This window comes from Dermacentor variabilis, chromosome 7, assembly GCF_050947875.1.
Source record: "Dermacentor variabilis isolate Ectoservices chromosome 7, ASM5094787v1, whole genome shotgun sequence".
Lineage (NCBI taxonomy): Eukaryota > Metazoa > Arthropoda > Arachnida > Ixodida > Ixodidae > Dermacentor > Dermacentor variabilis.
The window spans coordinates 84,732,986-84,740,718 of NC_134574.1; the positions used below are offsets into that span (position 1 = coordinate 84,732,986).

General features: G+C 43.4%; 1 long non-coding RNA gene across 1 annotated transcript; it reads right to left on the reverse strand.

Moving 5' to 3' along the window:
- Positions 1 to 694: 694 nt before the first annotated feature.
- Positions 695 to 5,290, reverse strand: LOC142586894 (uncharacterized). The gene is made up of 3 exons (XR_012829284.1): positions 5,061 to 5,290; positions 783 to 919; positions 695 to 715 (listed from the first exon to the last, which is right to left on the reverse strand). It is a non-coding gene; the product is annotated as an uncharacterized LOC142586894 (long non-coding RNA).
- Positions 5,291 to 7,733: the final 2,443 nt, after the last annotated feature.

The following is a 7,733-nucleotide window of genomic DNA, read 5'->3' on the forward strand; positions in this document are numbered from 1 at the left end:
GCCAACACCACCTATATAGCATAAGGCGTGTTTACTCCGATCCATGACGTCCTGCTACCTGACCCAAAGTTTCGATTGACAAGGTTCGTGTGATGCGAGCGGTGACGTCAAAATCATAATTGCCTGCTCCGGAGCATCCCTATTAGATTCCGGAGCAGTCGGGCCAGGTAACATGACGTCATGGATCGGAATGAAAATGCCTTGTGCTATCTAGATGGTGATGGATTAGCTGCGCCAGTATTGATGTCATTCCTCTACATCGCAGCTGAGCGCGTATACAGTAGTTTCTCTGCAGCTCCAAAAATATGTAGGTCACGCGCCATACCTACTGCTCATGCAGGCAGTATGCAGTATGTATATATGTGGGCAATGCCGCGAGCAGAAGCGGGAACCAGCTCGTCTACGCCGTGCCGATGCTGCAGCCCGGTGATAAGTGGCTCCTGCAGCCGAGCACAAGTAGTAAGTGCATACCGAGTATCCGGCTGCCTACCAAGCCGTCGTTTAATGAACCGTCAGGATAAACCCAGCGATAAACACCAGGGCCGCCCGCTTCAAGGTCGCTGTTAACCATCCGTACGGAGTACTTGGGTGGTGATTTTTTAAATACTGCTTGCTAGGAATCTATATAGGCATTACATGACAATTATAACGCAAGATCTTATTGACGTACCTGCAGGCCGTATCACCATCCTCTCCCCATTGGTTGGTAGAATATCTGTAAATTAAATACGTTGCACATGTTTCACGACGCCGTTATGATTTCAACGGTATGAATGCCTTACTTTTGTCCCTCATAGGAGTACATTCTTCTGAACAATACCGCTCTGTTATTCATTGAGCTTGTTATGTCCACCTTGCATCGCACAAGACTTTTTCCTGTCTCACTGTACGTCCATATAGGTTCTCTTGTGCCTACAAACTGAGAGAACGATGGTATGAGAATCAGTGTTTGGTTAGCATAAAAACATTCAGCACAGGCCCTAGGCATTCCCATAACGGTCACAAAACGTTAACAACACAACTTAGTCCTCTGGAAATCTTTGTAAATTATTAACCCTTTTGACGAAGACATCTGTAATTTCTCACGAAAAGGCGATACACTGCATATTTGCTTTGAAACACATTGTGGTGTCGTTATATCCAATTTGATTGTGACGCTAAACCATGGCACGTTAGGTCGCTGATATGAGTGAAGCTTGTGTGAACAGAAGGGAAGTTCTCGGCAAAACAAATAAAAGTAATATGACCACCAAGACCTAGGCACGAAGGCGCGCGTCATAACAAAACAGTTTAAAACAGAACCAACGGCTGCAAACCATGAAGCCCAGACGTTATCAGTTCTCGAGGAACACGATGCTCACAGCCCCGCCAATAACGGAGGACTTCAAACAAGAATACCTAATCGCGCATAGTTTTTTTTTTATATTACAGCCTAATGCTTGTTGTGCCGTAAATTGAAAATGACTTTTTGAGAAATTGGCTTTCTTTTCAATAGCGCCCTGTCGCTTGCAGCTGTTACGCCTCAAAATGGCACTGGGCACTGGTCAAGTGATCGCTTCCCACGGAGCGCGCACTTCTCCAGTGCCCGCCTACACAATGACAGTGACTATTGCCGAGTGAACAAAGAAGCTCCCTTTGAGGCGAGAGTAACCACGATATTCTGTGGAAGCTGTACGGCCATAAAGGCCAGGCTTTTCAACTCGCTCAAAGCTGACCGTGATACAGAGCGCTCAAGCTTGATACAAGCGGCCAATGCCGACGACTTCCATGGCAACATCGTGGACCTGTATCCCTATGGCTTCGTCTTTTCGGGCCTCGTAGGCGGGTCCCACGATTGGACATCAGAATCGTAGTCCAGAAAAGTGCTGCGACCGTTCCTCGTAACATTTAACTGTAGGTGGCAGCACCATCGCCGCGTTGGTGTGGTCGACGGCGCGCATGAAATGTACGCGTCGATGGTCCACCGTGAAGAATTTGGCACAATTTTCAGGTAATGGAACGCGCTGACTGAAGTGAGATGATTTTAAATTGGCCTTCTATGCTACGTTTTTGTACGAAATGCGCATAATGGTTCCAATTACTGCAAAGAAGCGCAACCTGTTATTTGATGGCCGTCTTGCACTCGCCCACACAGTCTCTGTTTCGGAACTTTCTATGAGTTATTTTTGCACGTTTCGCTTTCGTTGCGCCTACATTGTTAGTATCACTGGGCCAGTTAATTATACAGCATTCTGTGCTAATCTTACACTGGTTTATAAATGTCTGTGTTCTTGTACAACGAAGGTAATGTGGAAATGTATTGCGCGCTCTACACCACAAACTAATGTGCACTCTGCAGATCTTTTTCCTTTATTTTTTTTATTCGCTGTGCACTCCAACAGGTAATGAGTTTAATTAGGCAAGCTAGGTTGCTGTGACAGTACGTTAGTATAGGATCATCAAGTTGCTTCACACGGGAATATTTTTTGTCGCCCTTGCGTGGTTATGCACACGACAGTGATGTGGTAAAGTTTTAATTATTTGAGGCCCTGAAATCCTTATGTAGTTTTATCTCAGCTAATAGTGGCTACTGTCTTACGTCAAGCTAAAAACACTACAATGAAGAAAACGAGCAAGTTATAATAGCCGCCTTTCAACTTAATGTTACGAAATTCACGATCTAGAGAATGCCGTGTCACTCATGGTCTTCGTCTAATGCCAGATAATTAAAGAAACACCTCTAGTCCCGTAACCCCTAAGCGAGATTTATGCGATTATCACTATCACTCGTATCATAATGAAGCTATCGTAATATAAGGTGTATGGCAGGTTCTGATACAATCGCATGCTTATGACTTTTTTTTATTGCTTTGAGTGATGTTCACACCAACTCGTCCATGTTTCGTGGCAACACAGAGTTCTCGGAGAGGATAAGATACCGTGAAGAGTCAAATTTTTAGCGTGCTGTTCACGTCTTGCTACTATAATTTCATTTATATAAAACAAGATAAACATTTTATGTGATGTTCTCGAAAGCTGAAGCGATTATGAAATTGACATGATTGTGGCGAGCGCAAGGTACGACAATCACACATTGCGAGCTCGACACGGGCGTTCGCTGATCTTACAACAGCCAACTCTAAATGCCTTTTACACCATCAGCAAATGCGTACGAGCATTTATGACTTCCTTCTTTCACGACTGCGTTTATTGGGAATGAGACGTACGAAGATCATTTCCCTACCATGTGCACAACACTTCGGAAAGAAGTGTTTTGCTCATTTAATGAAACCTGAACTTCATGTTCTCGCAATTTACAATGTAGTACGTTGAGCACTTGAGAGCAGTCACCAGTTTTATTTTTCAGCAACAACATTGGTTACTACGTGAGCGTCATACGTGGTCCTCAAAACATTTTTTCGCCAATTACCATTTACTTATGCGGAAGGCATTCAACTAACATAACATTGTTGGCAGAAAAGAGTGAGACAATTGTTCCCCGATAAGTAGCGTAAGCATAAAATTAAAATAATTCATCAATAATGTTAAATGCCATGTTATAAAAGTTAGCCGCAATGGTTTTTGCTTCAAGCTTTTATTGCGGGAGTTGTGGAGGCTGCAAACACTCTCTTCACCTATACAGTAGCTTTCTATTGTTTTTTTAGTAATATAGTACACTTATTCAGAGGGACTGTGCATCGCTATACCCAAAACTCACCTAATCAATATCACCAAATTATAACAAATGTATATTATGCTGCACGTTCAGCATCATCGACTGCTGCATTAGCCTAAATGTGCACGATGTTCTCGAAAAGGCAAATGCTGAAGGGCGCATATTCGCGCTGCCAGTTTGCAGAGGAATAAACTCAACATATTTAAAAGTAATTGCTCATAACACCAGCAAAACAAGATTACAGCTCACCCAACCGACAAAATCTGTAGTAACAGAAAGCCACCACTGAATCACCGTGTTTCCAAGAGGAGTGAATTGACTTGCCCATAAGGTGCGGTACTTCCTCGTGCACTAAATGTTCATCCTAATTCAATAAAACCTATTTTGTGCTGTGGTGTCTTAGTCAGGAAATAATGTAAACTAGTAAACATCCCATTGTAACCTTCATTGTAAATAATGCAAACTTCATTGGAAATTAGGCACCCAGTTGCCGGCTAAAATGCAAAGGTTTCTACTGCTTGGTGGCGGAATTCACAGGAGAGGTCGCTTGTCCACTCAATTACCTGCATCTAAGAGCAAATAAATTTTATCAGTGCCCCCCAATAATAAATAAAAAGTGCGCTAATTATTTGGTGGAGTTGCAAAGTCTTTGTATAAGGTGGGCATATTGGAGTGACTTCTTTTGCGCAAGGTAATTATAAATAAAACACATTTCGACTTCGCAGGTAGCTGCGGAATAACATAAGCAGATTGGTTATGGCTTGCTGAAAAACCATCTTTAATTCACACGCACGCCTGAACTAACTGGCACGATTTGTGAGAAACTTTGTTATTTATATTTCAAGCGAATTTGTGGATATATTGAAATATAATTTAATAGGGAGGCACACGAATACTTAAAGTATACTTCGAAGTAAAGACACAACTGCTCTATTGTGAACGTGTTTCAGACTTGATTCCATCTTGGGAAGAATTAACTGTTTACTTTCCTTTCTTCTTTTAACTGCAGTGAACGTGTGAACCCTAAATATTAAGCAAATGGGCATCATTATGCTTTTTAGGACTAACAATTAGTACTAACAAGCTAATTTACTCTAATGTTTGATGAAATTTGGCGGTTAGTGGCAAATTCTAGATTCTAACTTCGTATCTGATTAAAGTTTAAATTCTGCACCCAAGTACTAAGGTCGGGAATCGTGTGCTCATCTCTCCCCTCATAATTTATTTTCGTGCACAGGCAGTTAGGTGTAAGACTCATTTATGATTAAAAAACGACGATTCCGGAAAGAATATTAACCAGATGTCACTCGCTATACTGCCATACAGTATAATTTGTACTACTAAAATAAATAGTTCTGCATTTTCAGGTGGCATAGTCACTTTGAAATTACAGAATGTACCTTACCTTCCTCATCTCCGGAGCCGCAATGAAGACATCACCGTAGCCACTATGTGTACGTTTCAAAAGTGTCGTAAAACTGGTAACAAGCAGGGCTGCAAAAATCTGCTTTTTTGCCATGTCTTTGCCAGGTGAGGCTTCAGCGACTGCAGGATTCGACTAAGCTTCGGTAGGCAGCTGTTATGAGACGATAGTTTGCAAGTAGATTACAAGCGAGTGGCAATGTGGTCATTGTGGCCACATTTCACAGGTGTCCCGCGTAAAAAATATCGCACTGTTTCCTTTCATATTTAACATTCTTCATTGTTATGTCTTTCGATTTAGAACGCGTCTGCGTACTGGTATGGTTTAGCAACAAAAAGCTGTACGGATGCGATGTAATAAATTATTGCCGAGTATTCACGCTATCTTGTGATGTCACCGTAGGGCCTTTTCTTCCACTTTTTCGTGGGCGCTAAACAATACCTTATTCACCTGTGGCTTCCGCAGTTCTCCAGTAAAAGTTTTATCTGCGTAGGTGCTCCGGTGTAGTGGAACTTGAACTGTTAGAACTGTTAGAACAGGCATTGATAGCGATGGCACTTTATTAGACAGCGGCGCGAAGCATGGTAGGTTACTCTATTGTGCATCTATATTACAGTAAACATTTGCCTAGCAACAAATTACCGCGCATGGTGTCAAGCGCACAGACAAAGCGAACAGTTGTTATTATAACATCGCGAGCACCCACTGTCACAACGCTGGCAGGATGACGAGTACGGCGAGCATGGAGTGAACTCTGCGTGCTCTCTCTCGCTTCGCCACGTACCTGAAGCTTGGGTGACTTGCAACACTAGGCCTACAGGAACAATAGGCGCAAGTAGCCACCAGGCATTTCGATTCGGCCTAAATCTTTGCACTCGCTACAGACGGGCTCAAGTAGGTCACGTTCTAGTGACGATGAAGAACGACGCAGTGTCAAAACCGTGAGTTACAAGTTTTACTCTTTACTGCGCGAACTTCTGCCCAGCGAAGAAGGAGGAGGATGGAAGTTTATTATTGCAGAAACCGTTGCGCGGTTTATTCCTGGGCGGTTCCTTCTGGCAGGGCTCCACTGGCGATCGCGGCTCGCCGGGCCTGGTCGAGGGTCGCCAGCGAAAGAAGTGACACTCAAGCACTACCATAGCAGCGAACCAAGTCGGCGGTCGTCGAACATCTGATCTGCGGGTCAGGTGCCTCGAATTTTTCTATGTGACTCCTCGAAGGTTCCAGTGTAGTCGCTAGTGCGTGCGCGCTTTCCAGAATACACTACACAATTATCATCGCGCATACAATGATTAAGAAACAACGCTTCTGAAAAATATTAACCATGTGTCACCGACAAGGCTGCCTGGGAGTATGATTTGTACTGCTCAAATTCAATAGTCCTGCGTTCCTGTTCATAGAGTTGATGATGATATTTGGGGTTTTACGTGCCAAAACCACTATCTGATTATGAGGCACGCCGGAGTGGAGGACTCCGGAAATTTTGACCACCTGGGGTTCTTTCACGTGCACCTAAATTAAGCACACGGGTGTTTTCGCATTTCGCCCCCATCGAAATGCGGCCGCTGTGGTCGGGATTCGATCCCGCGACCTCGTGCTCAGCAGCCCAACACCATAGCCACTGAGCAACTACGGCGGGTGTTCATAGAGTTACATTCAAATTATAGAATGTGCTTTACCTTCTTCACCTCCAGAGTCGCAATGAAAATGTCGCCGTAGCCGCCACGTATACCCTGTAGAAGTATCATAAAACCGGCAACAATCGGTAACCGGTATGATGTGCACTTTATTGTTGAATAAAAAGTTCCATTCTATTCTAAAATCTATTCTAATCAGATTACGCAAGCTTCGGTGACAGCAGACTCAATAGATATAATGAACGATAACCTTTGAGTAAGCTCCATACCCTGCAGGGGCGCCTTGCGCTTAACGAGAACTTTAAGTTGTTAGCGGGTGAAATGCTGTCCTCGAGAAAAAGATAAGTAACTACACTTGTCAATGCCCCCCTTTTAAAAAGCATCGTCATGATGCTACAAACAAGAAAGCAACAAATTAAAGCACACGAGGTAAAGAAAAAAATCGAGGACGCTTAAGCTTTGCCTTTCAGAGTCGAACGTGACAGCATTCTATCCCAGCCACTGCGGCCTAATTTGGTTGGGGGAGAAATGTGAAAACACCCGTGGTACTTCGAATTAGGTGCCTGGTAAAGAATCCCAGGTCGCCCTGGGGTTCTCTGCTTTGTTAAGGCATCATTGGGCGCCCAGGAAGTCGACGCGCTTCCCAAACCAGCTTTCTTTTCGCTCAGTCTCGCACACTATTCCTCGAACCCACAACATACGGTGCACTTGGCCCTAGTTATCGTAGTTGAAGTTTATATGGAGCATAACGAGGGCGGCAGTTTGCCTAGAGTGTCCACGTAATTTTCATAGTCAAAAAATTTCGTTAGCGGTTTATATATATATATATATATATATATATATATATATATATATATATATATATATATATATATATTAGCGTTAATTCTGCTGCCATTGCTTCTTCAGGGGTAGCATTTCTGCATGCTCTGGCACTTGCCGAAACATGCACTGTTAGCCAACAGCGGTTCTTTCTAGTGATAAAGCTTGCCTAACACTATCGACTGTACTCTCTGAA